Source organism: Ovis canadensis, chromosome 6, assembly GCF_042477335.2.
Source record: "Ovis canadensis isolate MfBH-ARS-UI-01 breed Bighorn chromosome 6, ARS-UI_OviCan_v2, whole genome shotgun sequence".
NCBI lineage: Eukaryota > Metazoa > Chordata > Mammalia > Artiodactyla > Bovidae > Ovis > Ovis canadensis.
In genome coordinates, this window is record NC_091250.1 from 114,503,261 (window position 1) to 114,518,263 (window position 15,003).

A 15,003-nucleotide genomic window follows, 5' to 3' on the forward strand; every position below is an offset into this window, starting at 1 on the left:
CTGAACAGGAATGAAAGTCAAATATGTATAAACCACAATAGCACAGTCAAAAGGCAAAGTGTTAGTCACTCAGTTGTGTCTGACTTTTTGTGACCCCGTGGACAGTAGCACACCAGGCTCCTCTGTCCATGGGTTCTCTAGGCAAGAACACTGGAGTGGGTTCCCTATCCCTTCTCCAGGGGGTATTCCCAACCCAGGGCTCAAACCCAGGTCTCCCACATTGCAGGCAGGTTCTTTACGATCCAAGCCACCAAGGAAATCCAAGAATGCTGGAGTGGGTAGCCTATCCTTTCTCCAGGGATATGATGACAGTAATCCTCTCCAATCTTCCTGCATCCAAGTTGATCTTTCACCTGAAATTTACCTGAAGCCTTGTTAGGGGGCAAGCAAAGACAGCGTGCCCAAGCAAAGCTTATTATGAAGTACATTTTGTTAGGTTTGTCCTAATTTCTCTCCATCCTGAGAGGCAGTGTGGGGTAATTAAATATTGATTTGATTAAAAAAAATTTTTTTTGATGTGAACCATTTTTAAAAGTCTTTATTGAATTGTATTGTTTCTGTTTTATGTTTTGGTCACCAGGCATATGGGATCTTAGCTCCCTCCCCAACCAGTGATCTCTCTTGCATCCCCTGCATTGGAAGGCAAAGTCCTAACCATTGGACTGCCAGGAAAGTCCCTGATTTGATTTGGAGTGAGAATGTGCTGTGCTGCGCTTAGTTACTCAGTCATGTCCGGCTCTTTGTGACCCCATGGACTGTAGCCCGCTAGGCTCTTCTGTCCATGGAATTCCCCAGGCCAGAATACTGGAGTGGGTAGCCTTTCCCTTCTCCAGGAGATCTTCTCAACCCAGGAATTGAACCGGGGTCTCCTGCAATGCAGGAAGATTCTTTACCAGCTGAGCTACCAGGGAATACCAGGAAGTGAGAATATCTTTGCTCAAATTCTCTTTTTCTAAACTATGTGATCTTGGACTAGTCTTTGATCAGCCTAGTCATTTAACTAGCCATTTAAATTTCCTCCTACTCAACTGTGAAATGGAAGTGGTGTCTGACCTATCCACCTTATATACTCATTGAGAGCATTAAGTAAGATAAAGTCCAAGGATGAATTTAATGAACAATTAAAAAAATCAGACTCGTATAAAGGGGAGTGGCTAAAATGTACAAAAATGCAGCAAGGAAATTTCTTTTGATCATTTCCACAAATAATTCTTGGCAAAAGTATCAGTTAATATTTACTGAGATGTCACCCTATATCAGGCACTGTACTAGACTCACACTGTCCACCTCATGTTACAATAGCCCCTGCTAAGTACTGAGTTGATGAGGAAATGGAGGCTCTGAGACTTTAAGTAAATTGTGAAATTCAAACCCTTCTCTGGCTCACTCTACAGGCCCTGTTCCTTCCTTTGCTCTCAGCTAAAGAGCCTGCTCCTTCAGAGCACTGACTGCATTGTAGCATTGCCATTGGTTTGTCGTGATCTCCTTGAGAACTGGAAACTGGAACCCTCTCTTCCCATTTATTCTGTTATCATCACATTAAGCATTAGGCTCATAGGAGGTACTTTTCATTGTCTTCTTGAACTAAGCACTTGTTATATGCTTAATTCACTCACAGTGTGTTAGACAGTGAGATGTAATACATTTCCACTTCAGAATCAGGACAAAAGAAAAACACTAAAATTGAAAATACAGTGCTTCTGGATACTCAGGAAATATGATTATACTCTTTGCTTTCTTGTATTGTTTTCCTCATAGGGCAGTTTCAAAAACAAGCAAATTACCTCAGTTGTTCTATATTACTTTTTCTATTTCTTGAGTTCACTGGTTTCTTTTCTAGATTTCACTACTCAGTCATGTCTGAGATAAGCTGGATAGTTGGGTAGTGCCCATAACAAAAAAAGGAGAGCAGTACATAACACAGGGCAACACCCTGGATATTTATCCACACAGGGACAGTGTATCAGCAATGATCCAAACATGCCTAAATCTGCCCAGGCTTCATCGTCAGCTCAGTTGTTCAGTTGTGTCCGACACTTTGTGACTCCATGGACTGCAGCATGCCAAGCTTCCCTGTCCATCACCAACTCCCGGAGCTTGCTCAAACTCATGCCCATCAAGTTGGTGATGCTGTCCAACCATCTCATCCTCTGTCGTCCCCTTCTCCTCTTGCCTACAATCCTTCGCAGCATCAGGGTCTTTTCCAGTGAGTCCCCTCTTCACATCAGGTGGCCAAAGTATTGGAGTTTCAGCTTCAGCATCAGTCTTTCCAATGAATATTCAGGATTGATTTCCTTTAGGATTGACTGGCTTGATCTCATTGCAGTCCAAGGGACTCTCAAGAGTTTTCTCCAATACAGTTCAGAAGCATCAGTTCTTCGGTGCTCAGCTTTCCTTATGGTCCAACTCTCACATCCATACATTACTACTGGAAAAGCCACAGCTTTGACTAGATGGACCTTTGTCTGCAAAGTAATATCTCTGCTTTTTAATATGCTGTCTATGTTGGTCATAGCTTTTCTTTCAAGGAGCAAGCATCTTTTAATTTCATGGCTGCAGTCACCATTTGCAGTGATTTTGAAGCCCAAGAAGAGAAAGTCTGTCTCTGTTTTTCTTGTTTCCCCATCTATTTGCCATGAGGTGATGGGACCAGATGCCATGATCTTAGTTTTCTGAATGTTGAGTTTTAAGCCAGGTTTTTCACTCTCCTCTTTCACTTTCATCAAGAGGCTCTTTATTTCTTCTTCGCTTTCTGCCATAAAGGTGGTGTCATCTGCATATCTGAGGTTATTGATCTTTCTCCCAGCAATCTTGATTCTAGCTTATGCTTTATCCAGCCTGGCATTTCACATGACATACTCTGCATATACTTTAAATAAGCAGAGTGACAGTATACAGCCCTGACATATTCCTTTCCCAGTTTGGAACCAGTCTATTGTTTCATGTCCGGTTCTAACTCTTGCTTCTTGACCTGTATACAGATTTTTCAGGAGGCAGGTATGGTGGTCTGTTATTCCCATCTCTTTAAGATTGTTGTAATCCACACAAAGGCTTTGGCATAATCAATAAAGCAGAAGTAGATGTTTTTCTGGAACTTTCTTACTTTTTCTATGATCCAGTGGAGCTAATTGTAAATTAGCCAGATCTATCATTATAAATTGTCCCCTGAGTCCTAGCAACAGCCTCATGTGAAGAATACTCAGTGTTTTTGGATGAGAATAAAACGAGTTTATTTTTATTTTATTTTTTAGACAGAAGAAGCTGTAAAATGTTCTTCTAAATGTTCATACCTGTTAGACATTTCTACCACCAGAAATAGCTCTAGGTATTTCCCTTTCCATTGGTGAGTGCAGTATACAAACATATATTTTTCTAAACTTCAATTAAAGGATTATAGTTATACAATAAGAGGGCTTCCCAGGTGACTCAGTGATAAAGAACATGCCTGCCAACGCAGAAGACATAAGAGACATGGGTTCAATCCCTGGGTCGGGAAGAGCCCCTGGAGGAGGGCATGGAAACCCACTCCAGTATTCTTGCCTGGAGAATCCCAAGGACGGAAGAGCCTGGTGGGCTACAGTCCATGGGTCACACAGAGTCAGACACAAATGAAGCGACTTAGTACAGTCGCTTAGAACTTAGAAATGGGCAGTAACCCTGTCAAAGTTCAAGACAAGCACTTAGGAAGCCACCGAGGCAACAAATAACAGCTTTACACACACACACACACACACACACACACACACACAGAAATGTGTGTGTATGTTGTTATTCGTTGTTTTGTTGCTAAGTCGTGTTCAGCTTTTCACGACCCCATGGATTATAGTCCACCAGGTTCCTCTGTCCATGGGATTCTCCAGGCAAGCGTACTGGAGTGGGTTATCATTTCCTCCTCCAGGGGATCTTTTCTACCCAGGGATCAAAACCCCCACATCTCCTGCATTGGCGGGTGAATTCTTTACCGCTGAGCCACCAGGGAAGTTTGTGCATATGTATGAATACATGAATATTTCCTAGCCCTCTCTGTTGAGAGGACCTAGAAGCAAAAACAGCCCACTGTCAATGAACATATCTTGTGCCCAAATCTTGGTTTCTAGATGCCATTTTCCAATTTAAAAAAAAGAGCCTGAGTTTATTGGAGAAATGGCTGATTCCAGGACTGGGGCAGGTAAAGTACAAGATAAGCCTGGAACATCCTGTGGAATCACAAGGTGAAAAACTTCAAAATTGGACTAGAGACAGGGCCTCAGAGCTCTTCCAATAGCTAAATCTGGGACAGTATGAGTAACCAAACAATGTCAATATTGGGTTATAACTTATAGGCAAAGTAACTATCCATAATTCTACACTGAGGTGGCGCTAGTGGTAAAAATAAAAACCTTTGATGTATGGCAAAACCAATACAATATTGTAAAGTAATTAGCCTCCAATTAAAATAAATAAATTATAAAATAAATAAATAAATAACAACATGCCTGCCAATAAGAGATGGCTGGTTCGATTCCTGGGTTAGGAAGATTCCCTGAAGGAGGAAATGGCAAATCACTCCAGTATTCTTGCCTGGAAAATCCCATGAACAGAGAAGCCTGGAGGGCTACAGTCCACGGGGTTGCAAAGAGTTGGACACGACTGAAGCGACTTAGGACACATGCAAGTACTGATAAAAATAAAAGAATAAATTTTAAAATGAGGGAGAAGGGATAGTGCTTTCTTTTGGTAGATTTCCCATTAATTAATAAAGAAGGAGTGATGGACATATAAAATTATCATTTGGCAAATGCTACAGTAATAATTGGGGCTTCCCTGGAAGCTCAGCTGGTAAAGAATCTGCCTGCAAGGCAGGAGAACCCCATTCGATTCCTGGGCCAGGAAGTTCCCCTGGAGAAGGGATAGGATACCCACTCGAGTATTCTTGGGCTTCCCTGATGGCTCAGATCCACCTGCAATGTGGGAGACCTGGGTTCGATCCCTGGTTTGGGAAAATCCCCTGGTGGAGGGCCTGACAACCCACTCCAGCGTTCTGGCCTGGAGAATTCCCATGGATGGAGGAGCCTGGCAGGCTACAGTCCATGGGGTCACAAAGAGTCAGACACGACTGAGCAACTAAGCACAGCAACAGTGATAATTGTTATAGGCGAGGCCCATGGGTAGACGCTAGTTCTAGACTTCGAAAGTATGATGAGAAACAACACATTTGCATGATCTCAAAGTATTACCCCACAGGCTGCTGACTAATTACAAAGGGAAAAATTGCAACTCTCCAATGGATAAGCTGGCAGACACTATCTCAGTCAAGTGACCAAAGTTAGTAGTTGTCAGTAGTGGGACATACTGATGTGTTCCAAAAAGTGGAGACAATGCTATGACTGGATAGATTAAGAAATCTCATCTATGGAGTAGGGGTGACTAGAGCATGTCTAACTATGCAGTAGGCAAAGAAACAGCAATCGCTCATATTATTCAAGAAAGGGAAGTGTTTGATATTTTATGGCTTGGATAATGTTTAAAGTTCATCTGTGTTCAAATTTGATTATGGAGTGCTAGTATTTTTATTTGATCCCTCATGGTCTTAGCTGATGTTGATGCTCTGTGAAATTGTTCATGTGCTAGAGGAGAGCATCAGGACTCAGCGTGAAGGACAATATGAATGGACCTTAAAGGCATTAAGTGAAAGATCGTGTCTGATTCTTTAAGGCATTAAGTGAAAGATCGTGTCTGACTCTTCGCGACCCTATGGTATACAATCCATGGAATTCTCCAGGCCAGAATACTGGAATGGGCAGCCTTTCACTTCTCCAGGGGATCTTCCCAACCCAGGGATCAAACCCAGGTCTCCCGCATTGCAGGCGGATTTTTTACCAACTGAGCTATCATTACACTAAGTGAAATAAGTCAGACAGAGCAAGACACACACAGTATGATCTCGCTTATACCTGGAATCTAAAATAAGCAAACCAAACTATGTATATGAAGAGCAGGTTGGGGGTTGTCAGAGGTAAGGGGTGGGGTGTGGGTGAAATGGGTGAAGTAACAACAAGCTATTCTATCTACCAGTATAAAATTGCAGTTTTAAAATAAATAAGTCTTGGGAAGTGATATACAGCATGGTGACTATCATTACTAACATGTATTGCATATTTCAAAGTTTCTAAGAGAATAAGTCTTAAAAGTTCTCATCTCAAGGAAAAAACTTGTAACTGTGTGGTGATGGATGTTAATGATTTACTGTGATAATCATTTCACAACATATACACATGTCAAATCATTATGTTGTACAAGTGAAACTAATATAATGTTATCTGTCAATTATATCTCCAAACCACCCCTCCAGAAACCCAACATCCTGGTGTGCGTGCCAGGCCAGCTCACAGCTGACCAAAGTCTAGCTCACGCGCTCAAGTTCCAAGGTGGCAGGCGCTGCTTTCTCTTTCTCAGGATGTGAGTGGGACAACTGGTAACACTTGGATAAGATAGATCCATAGGTTAATTAGTTGATAGTAGTTTGCCAACATCAATTTCCTGGTTTCGATATTTATACTATGGTTTGTAAAATATTAACTGGGAAAGCCAGGTGAGGGCTGTATGGGGACTCTGTGTGTTATTTTAAAAATATTTTATTGAGATATATTTTACACTCATTTTACATACAATATAGTAGCCAGCAGTATTTTTTTTTTTTTTTGGCTGCCCTGTGGAGCATGCCGTATCCTAGTTCCCCCACCAGGGATTGAACTTGCACACCCTGTCCCCCCCAGCCCCACCACAGTGGAAATGCAGAGTCTTCTTAACCACTGGACTGATCATTTTACATACTATAGAATTCACTCATTCCAAATGGATACAGTTCAGTGGTTTTAGCCTATTTATAGTTGCCCAACCACCACCATAATCTAATTGTGAAATATGTTCACGCACACCCTCTAAAGAAAACCCACATCCATTATCAGTTACTCCTCTTTCCTCTTGCCTCCTCCACCTCCAAACAACATCTAATGTGCTTTTTGTCTCTATTGCTTTGCTTATTCTAGTCATTTCATATAAATGGAATCAGAGAATATATGATCTTTTGTGACTGATGTCCTTTAGTTAGCACAATGTTTTCAAGGCTCAGTCTTGTCACAACATGTATTAGTACTTTTTTTAAACTGCTGAATAATATTCCATTACGTGGATAGACCATTTTGTGTTTATCCATTCATCAGTGAATGGATATTGAGGTTGTTTCTACTTTTTTGTTACTATGAATAATGCTCCTGTTACTATCTGCCTACCACACAGGTTTTTGTGAGGACATGTATTTTCATTTCTCTTGGGCATATCTCAAAGTAGAATTGCTGGGTCAAAATGCTAACTTATGTTTAGCATTTTGGAAAGTAGCTATGCTCACCACTATACCATCAAAGCCATGTTTAGTGTTTCCAACTACTTCAAACTATTTTCCAAAAAGGTTGGGTTTTGTTTGCAGTTTCTGTCGTGGCCAACATTTGTTATTGCTTGTCTTTCTATGTGTTACTTTGCAATACTTTTCATAAGGCTAAAATTATTTCCAAAAAATAAAAAACAGAATATGAAAGAGAATATGGGAAAAGGAAAAGCCCCCATAGGACTTAGAGCGAAAAATACAAAAGCAATCTATCACAAAAGCTGTAAAAAATATATATTTCTAAATCCTAGTAGTATATGGTGTAAATATAGCTGTAATATTTCTGAACTCTGGTTGCTTTTCCCCCTTATAATTCTTAGGAACCATCCTAAAGAATTTCTTTCTTTCTTTTTTTTTTTTTTTGTATAAAGCACTGTCAAATGCATTCAGAATAGGTGAAGCTTATTTAAAATTTACTAGGTTTGTATTTTTTATATACATTAAGGTGGCTTTTTATTTTGTTTTTTTATTTTTTTCAGTGTGCCATAATGACTTTTTACTGCTTTTTTACAATGAAAGAGAGATGCTAACCACTGTGGATCTCTCAGGAAACAATTCGAAAGAAGGTTCTAGCAAGTGAACAAAAAGCAGGAAGGGATGGTGTTGGTGTTGGTGGTGGTGGGCGTGTGTTATTTGTGGGTCTCTTTGTGTAGGGAGGAGGTGTCTGTCTTCAAGGGCAGGTTCATCAGGCGAGAGAACGAAGTGAACTTACCTCTCTGCCTGGGCTCTGGCTCCCTTGCAGGGAGGAGGGTCAAGGGGGGGCCGTAACAAGGGCAGGACAGAGTGTGTTCCGACGGGTAGGTCCTCGTTAGGCAGAACCAAGTTATCAAACCATCTCTGCCCAGCAAGAGTCTCGGCCTTGCCCTTTAGGGCTGAGAACTCGCTCGCCTGCCTTTCCAGTGCCCGCGGGAGGTGTGGTCTCCGCGGGGAGGCAAGGCGGGGCGGAGGGCGGGGTGGGGTTCTCCCCTGGGTGACTGCTCGCCTCTCAGGATGGAGAGTGCCCGCGGCGTGCGGTGTTCACAAGGCACCCACACTCGGCCTTCCAGGATGTGGGTTGTGCACCCGGCTTTCTTCTCTGCTGGGGCCAGACTTTGACCTTTTTCCGCCGGGGGCAGCCAACGGGGAGCCAGAGGGCAGGGTCAGAGGCCATCAGGGCCAGGCTGGCTCCAGGCGGTTGCACCTTCAAGGCCGCGGGGAGGGTATCGAGGCCAGGACTCGGGCTGGTCCCTGTCTCAGAGACAGAGGTTGGGGCCCCACTCCTTCCTGGCCCCGTGTCGCTCTGTCTGCAGGAGTCACCCAGCCTCACCAGGCATTTATAATACATTTTTTAAAGTTTTCATCAGATGAGTAGACTGATCAGCTCACTTCTGATCAGGAAGTAAGACAGACAGAAATATCATCACCAGCACCCTACTCCTGGCCCTGCTGACTTTAGCACCCCTTTAGCGGGCTTCCCAGACGGCATGACTTTGGTAAAGAACCTGCCTGCCAATATAGGAGACCCAGATTTGATCCCTAGGTAAGGAAGATCCCCTGGAGGAGGGCATGGCAACCCACTGCAGTATTCTTGCCTGGAGAATCCCATGGACAGAGGAGCCAGGCAGGCTACGGCCCATGGGGTGGCAAAGAGTCACACACGGCTGAAGCGATTTAGCACAGCACACACACAGGCTGGCCTCAGATTCTACTTCCTGCCCACGTCTATTTTTTTTTTTTTATCACAAGAAGCAACCACAGCTTTCAAAACAAACTCCTTCTGTGGATTCATGACAAAAAAGTAAACAAACTGCTGCTGCTACTGCTACTGCTGATGCTAAGTCGCTTCAGCCGTGTCTGACTCTGTGCGACCCCATAGACAGCAGCCCACTAGGCTTCCCCGTCCCTGGGATTCTCCAGGCAAGAACCCTGGAGTGGGTTGCCATTTCCTTCTCCAATGCATGAAAGTGAAAAGTGAAAGTGAAGTTGCTTAGTCGTGTCCGACTCTAAGCGACCCCATGGACTGCAGCCTACCAGGCTTCTCCGCCCATGGATTTTCTAGGCAAGAGTACTGGAGTGGAGTACTGGAGTGGGGTGCCATTGCCTTCTCCAACAAACTGCAGTCATGCCATTTCTGTTGCACACCTTTTTTTTTTTTTTTTAACAATAATTGTCTTGATTTTAGGAAAAGGAAGCTCCCAATCCTGCATGTAAGCTCTACCAGGGCAGGGAATATTTGTGGGCTTTGTCTGCTGACGTATCTCCAAATCTCAGTGGAGGGCCTGGCTCATAGTAGGTGCCCATTAGTGTGCCTGGTACTAGTCTCAGTGTGTCGTCCTGACTACAGCTGGGGTGCATCAGACACAGTCTAGCGCTCATCCTTGGAAACCACTTAAGCAGTGGCAGTTCTTTCCCAAACTCCTTAGACTGCTAGGCAGCCCACATTCCAAACCTCAGTACTCACATGACAGAAACCATCCTTTTGAATGATGGCTTCCCGTTTCTGGGGCCTGGGAAGAAGAGGCATTGCAGGAAATGCTTTTTTTTTTTTTTTAAAGTATGTTTGAACTTTCTTTTACCTTTCCTTTTCATCTTCACATATCAGAACAAAACAACCAGGAAAGGCTATACAAAATGTTGCACGTTTTCTCTCTTCAGCACAGAGAACTGGGCAGAGTGGGGTTGTCACTAGGTTCCTGGTTGATAGATATTTTTAACTACCTTTGTGATTTTGTACATTGTCTGAAAAAAGCTTTGTTTTACAATTAGCAGTTATTCCTTTTATAATCAAAGCAAGAAATACCCATTTTGGAAACAAAGAGAAAATGCAGTGACCAAAAAATAATGTATAGGTTTGCACCGATTATCCTATAGCTGTCTGAATGTTTTCCTCCTTAGACCCTAGCCAATGCCTGGAAACAGTTAGCATTCATGAATTTCATGAAACTCAGGAATGAATGAATGAATTGATATGCTTCTCATGTTCTCTTTCAGGAAAAACATGTTTGTTTGTCTGTTTGACTGTCTCATGCTCAGTTGCTTCTGAGTCTTTGTGACCTTGTGGACTGTAGCCCACCAGTCTCCTCTGTCTGTGGAATTTTCCAGGCAAGAATACTGGAGTGGGTTGCCATTTCCTCCTCCAAGGGATCTTCCCAACCCAGGGATCGAACCTGCATCTCCTGTGTCTCCTGCTTTACAGGTGGATTCTTTGCCACTGAGCCATGGGGAAAACTTATGCTGTGATTTTTAATATCATTATATGAATATTTAATTATAATCTTCTGAAGATTTCAGAATAAAAACTTGCCTGCAATTATCTAGCCATCCTTTCCTTCCTTTGACTGTCTTCACTCAGTATATACTACATGTATTTGTGTATTCAGATTGGCTCCTGTTAGCCCTGAAAGCAGAGACTGGAGCATCCTCTGAGTGCTTTTGAAGTCCACCAATGGTAATATGAATATTTTGTAGCCAGCAGCTGTGTGCTGACTGCCAGTTAGTTTGTTGGAAAGTTTACAGGAGCCTAAACAGTTTTTAGTCCCAAAGTCAAAGTTCTGGTTGGTTTCTGTTTCTTTCATTTCTTTTGACTTCCTCTTTTGAATATGAAAAATGGTGAGGCCCCAGGTGCACCTGTGGACTTCAGCACAGAGAAGCAAGCAGAGAGTGGGGGCCCCAGGAGGTTTCAAATTTCATTTCTCGGGAAGGTTTCCTATAGCAGTGGGGAAGCTTGCTCCATCCAGCCTGGCTCAGAGCAGACAGCAGTAAGAACCAGCATCCCAGACTTCTTTTTTGACCAATGTAGCTTATCCTGTAAAAGATCTTGCATCTTCTCACATGAGAGTTGTTACTCAAGAACTTATTCAAGTTCTTACTCAACTCTCTGATAGTCATCAAGTGGGAGAGAAAACAAACACGCTTGCTTCTCTGAGGCTTAAATAGCATTTCACAAGTCTAGGGATCCTTTGCTGCTGCTACCGCTAAGTCGCTTCAGTCGTGTCCGACTCTGTGTGACCCCATAGACGGCAGCCCACCAGGCTCCCCTGTCCCTGGGATTCTCCAGGCAAGAGTACTGGATTGGGGTGCCATTGCCTTTTCCGCTAGGGATCCTTTAGGTTGCAATAAAATATAAAAGAAAAACAAACACAAAACATCCAAACAACTGCAAATTTCGTTGCTTCAGGCATTAAGTCCCTGACGGTGTTTAACTGTAACCCCTCAAGGTTAAAGATCAACAGCAGGAGTTGAGGGCAAGATAACAAAAGACAACTTCCCTGAAATCACTTTAGTGCCTGGCAACGTTCCTAAGAATTTCTGGGACCTTGTCTATAAGCCTGTCTCCTCCGTTCAGTGTTCTTCAGTGCTTCAGTGCGTAAAAGCCGCTCGGAGAGGCTGTTTATGATGTAGATTCTTGGGCACTATCTCCGGAGATTGTGATTTAGGTGGGCTGGGCTGAGGTCCAGGAATCTGACTGAGACCCTCCAGGCCTGCTGCCCCATTTGCCGTAGGGTGCTGTCATGTAGAGTAATGTAGCCCTTCTTCATAGACCCACCTTGGTGAGAATCTGAAAAAAAATGCCTTCCTCTTCTTCAGGTAGATGCAGTCATGCCAGGGCCTCCAGCTGGTCAAGGAGCACAGGCTGACCTAGCCCCGCTCACCCCTGGGCTGTGTGCCCGTGCATCTCAGGAAAATGGAGCATCAGTGACTTTACCAGGGACACTTCTAACCCACATCTCTGGGCGTTTTTATTTCTCGTCTGTTAAGAATAACTGTAGGATTTCCCTGGTGGTCTAGTGGTTAAGAATCCACCTGTCAATGTAGGGGACCCGGGTTTGATCCGTGGTCCAAGAAGATTCCACATGCCAAGGGGCAGCTAAGCCCATGCGGCAACTATGGAAGCCCGCGCACCCTAGAGCTCCTCAAGAGAAGCTACTGGAATGAGAAGCTCGTGTACCACGACTAGAGGGTAGTCCCTGCTTGCCACAACTAGGGAAAACCTGTGCAGCAACAAAGACCCAACTCAGCCATAGATAAGTAAAAATTTAAAAAATAAAAAGAATAACTGCTGACATAGGGCTTCCCTGGTGGTCTGATGGTTAGGAATCCACCTTGCAATCACACAAGTCCATGCTCCAAACCACAAGGAGAGCTCGTGTGCTGCAGTGAAGACCCAGCAGAACTGAAAACAAATTCAAACATACCTGCAGATCGAACCCACTTTAGCAAACACTGCTGGGTGCCCAATGTGTGAAGTGTCTGTGTTTAATGTAGCGGAGGTTCAAGAGAGTTTGTAGTTCCCTTCCCATGATCAGCAACTCTGCCCAACACTGAGTGACTACACGGTTGTTGCATTTCTTGCCAACTTTGATCCCACAGAGCAGAGTGAGTGATGAAAGAATTGATGGGGGCCACTCAGGAAAAAAGGTAGAATGGAGGCGGGAGGAATTGAAGTGAGGATCTTGGTGGAGAGGCTTGGAAGAGAGACTGGGACTCCTGTCTGCAAAAGACTCCTTTCATGGGGTGATCTCAATGGCTAGAAACCTTGCAGGATTTGGTTCACCATTTAAACGTCCTCATTTCATTCATTAATAGTCACAATTAATATTATACCTGTCTTTCCAGTCTTGGAACACGTCATCGTTCTAAGAATAGCCCCTTATCTTGAAAAGGATAGCCCCTTATCTTTCTAATAGTATTAATACACTACACTAATTCATTAATATTAAACAATATATCACTTCAATTTTCCTCTTCTTTCTGGTGTTTATCCATGTTAAATTTTTTTTTTACTTGGATGGAAGCATTTTCATCTCATAACTTCTCATCTTGAAAGCTCACAAATGTATAGTGAGAAATGGTCTCTTTCTTTACACATATAAATAAAGCACTAGAATTTAAGTTTGAAGCATTCTAGTCTGTTTTCCTTACTTTCTTACCAAAAATTCACATTCAAGGATTCTCAAGATTTATTCTCGTTCGTTCATTATTCTCATAATTTAGCTAAAACTGCAAAATTTCATCTTCTGTTTTCAAGTAGAATAGTTTCAAAACTCAAGTTTCAAAAACCAAGCAAAATGTTTACAAAATACAAAGACATTAGACCAGCACAAGTAAACATACCTATGTATGAAATAAACAGTGAAATTCATGACCCAATTATAGACACAAAGACTAATATATGTTTCCTGCTGAAAGCAGTAGTTCAAGACTACCTTATGAAAAGTGCGGCACCTCACACATGCTTAGCACATGTTGAATATGACTCAATTTACTACAGTTAAAAAACAATTAGACAAGAAAACGTTGGTCCTTCTGCTGAACCTCAAATTAAAACATTTCTCTATAGTTGAGAAATAGAAACAAGGAAATCAAATACTTTTAAAAAGAACTTTCTTTGTTAAGTGCTGAGATAAGTTTTAAAGAAATGCTTCATTTCAAAGTACTTACAGTTAAGAAATAGGTTCTGGGCAGCTGTGTCTTGTGGCTTAGAGAATCTCACTAGAAGTGAAAGACTCAGGAAAGAAGTGTATTCAATTGCAGTTTGTTGTAGTCAAAGTACATACTCAGCGGTTTTTTATTGGCCAGTGAAATCCAGGCAGAAGAATTTTCGAAGTATGTTTCTTTTTCCTACAAACTGAAACTATTAAAAGAAAAAAAAGTGTTCCTTCTCCTACCTTTTATCACGTACACTCATATCTTTTAAAGGTGAAAACAGATTTGATTCATTATATAATTTGATTGATTTTCCCTGCCAGGCAGAACTTAGCAATTTTAAAATTTTACCCTTTAACTCAATAAATAAGATTTAGTGTGTATTTATTGCCATTTTTAAACTGGGGAGCTTCGGTAGTGTTAAGAGAAAACAAGCTATCGGGAATTCTGTATCTAATCATACACTGCTTGTTTTCTTCTGCCTCTTTGGACTCATTTGTTTTCCCTTATTGTTGTTATTATTTAGTTGCTAAGTCGTGTCTGACTCTTTGCAACCCCATGAACTGTAGCCCATCAGGCTCCTCTGTCCATGAGATTTCCCTGGCAAGAATACCGGAGTGGGTTACCATTTCCTCTCCGAGGGGATCTTCCCCACCCAGGGATCGAAACTGTGTCTCCTGCATTGGCAGGCGGGTTCTTTACCACTGAGCCATGTGGGAATACTTGAGGCACTGTACGAAAAAAAATTTTTTTTTAATTTAAGTATTTATTTATTTTGGATTTGGTTGCATTGGGTCATGTGGGATCTTTAGTGGTGGTATGTGTCAGCTTAAAAAGATGCACAACGTGAGAGTTGCTAGTTAAGTTTTCTTTGGGGCAAAATGAGGACTGTAGCCCAGGAGATAGCACCTCAGATAGTGCTGAGAAGCTGCTCCACAGTGATGGGGGGACAGTCGGTATACATGTGGTTTTGATGAAGGGGGAGTTCATTCAATCAGGCAAAAGTTTTTGCCTGATTGGCAAAAGTTTTCTTCTAGTCACAAGGAGCTGATGTCCCCCATGAAGGGATTTAGTACTTTTCTAGAGACGAGGAAATGCAAGGATTGGGCTCAGAAAATCAGTTCCCGAAAATATTTAACTCTCTGAAGACCTGACTCTGCCAACACAGAGTGCCC

The 15,003-nt window shown here is 42.6% G+C and overlaps 1 protein-coding gene across 1 annotated transcript in view; it reads right to left on the minus strand.

Annotated features, from left to right (window-relative positions):
• The window catches only part of PLAC8 (placenta associated 8), a 34,365-nt gene extending 20,076 nt beyond the window's left edge, over positions 1-14,289 (minus strand). The window contains exon 1 of the mRNA XM_069594558.1: positions 13,844-14,289. The gene's annotated coding sequence lies outside the window, so the exon portion shown is untranslated. The remainder of the gene's footprint in view (positions 1-13,843) is intronic.
• Positions 14,290-15,003: the final 714 nt, after the last annotated feature.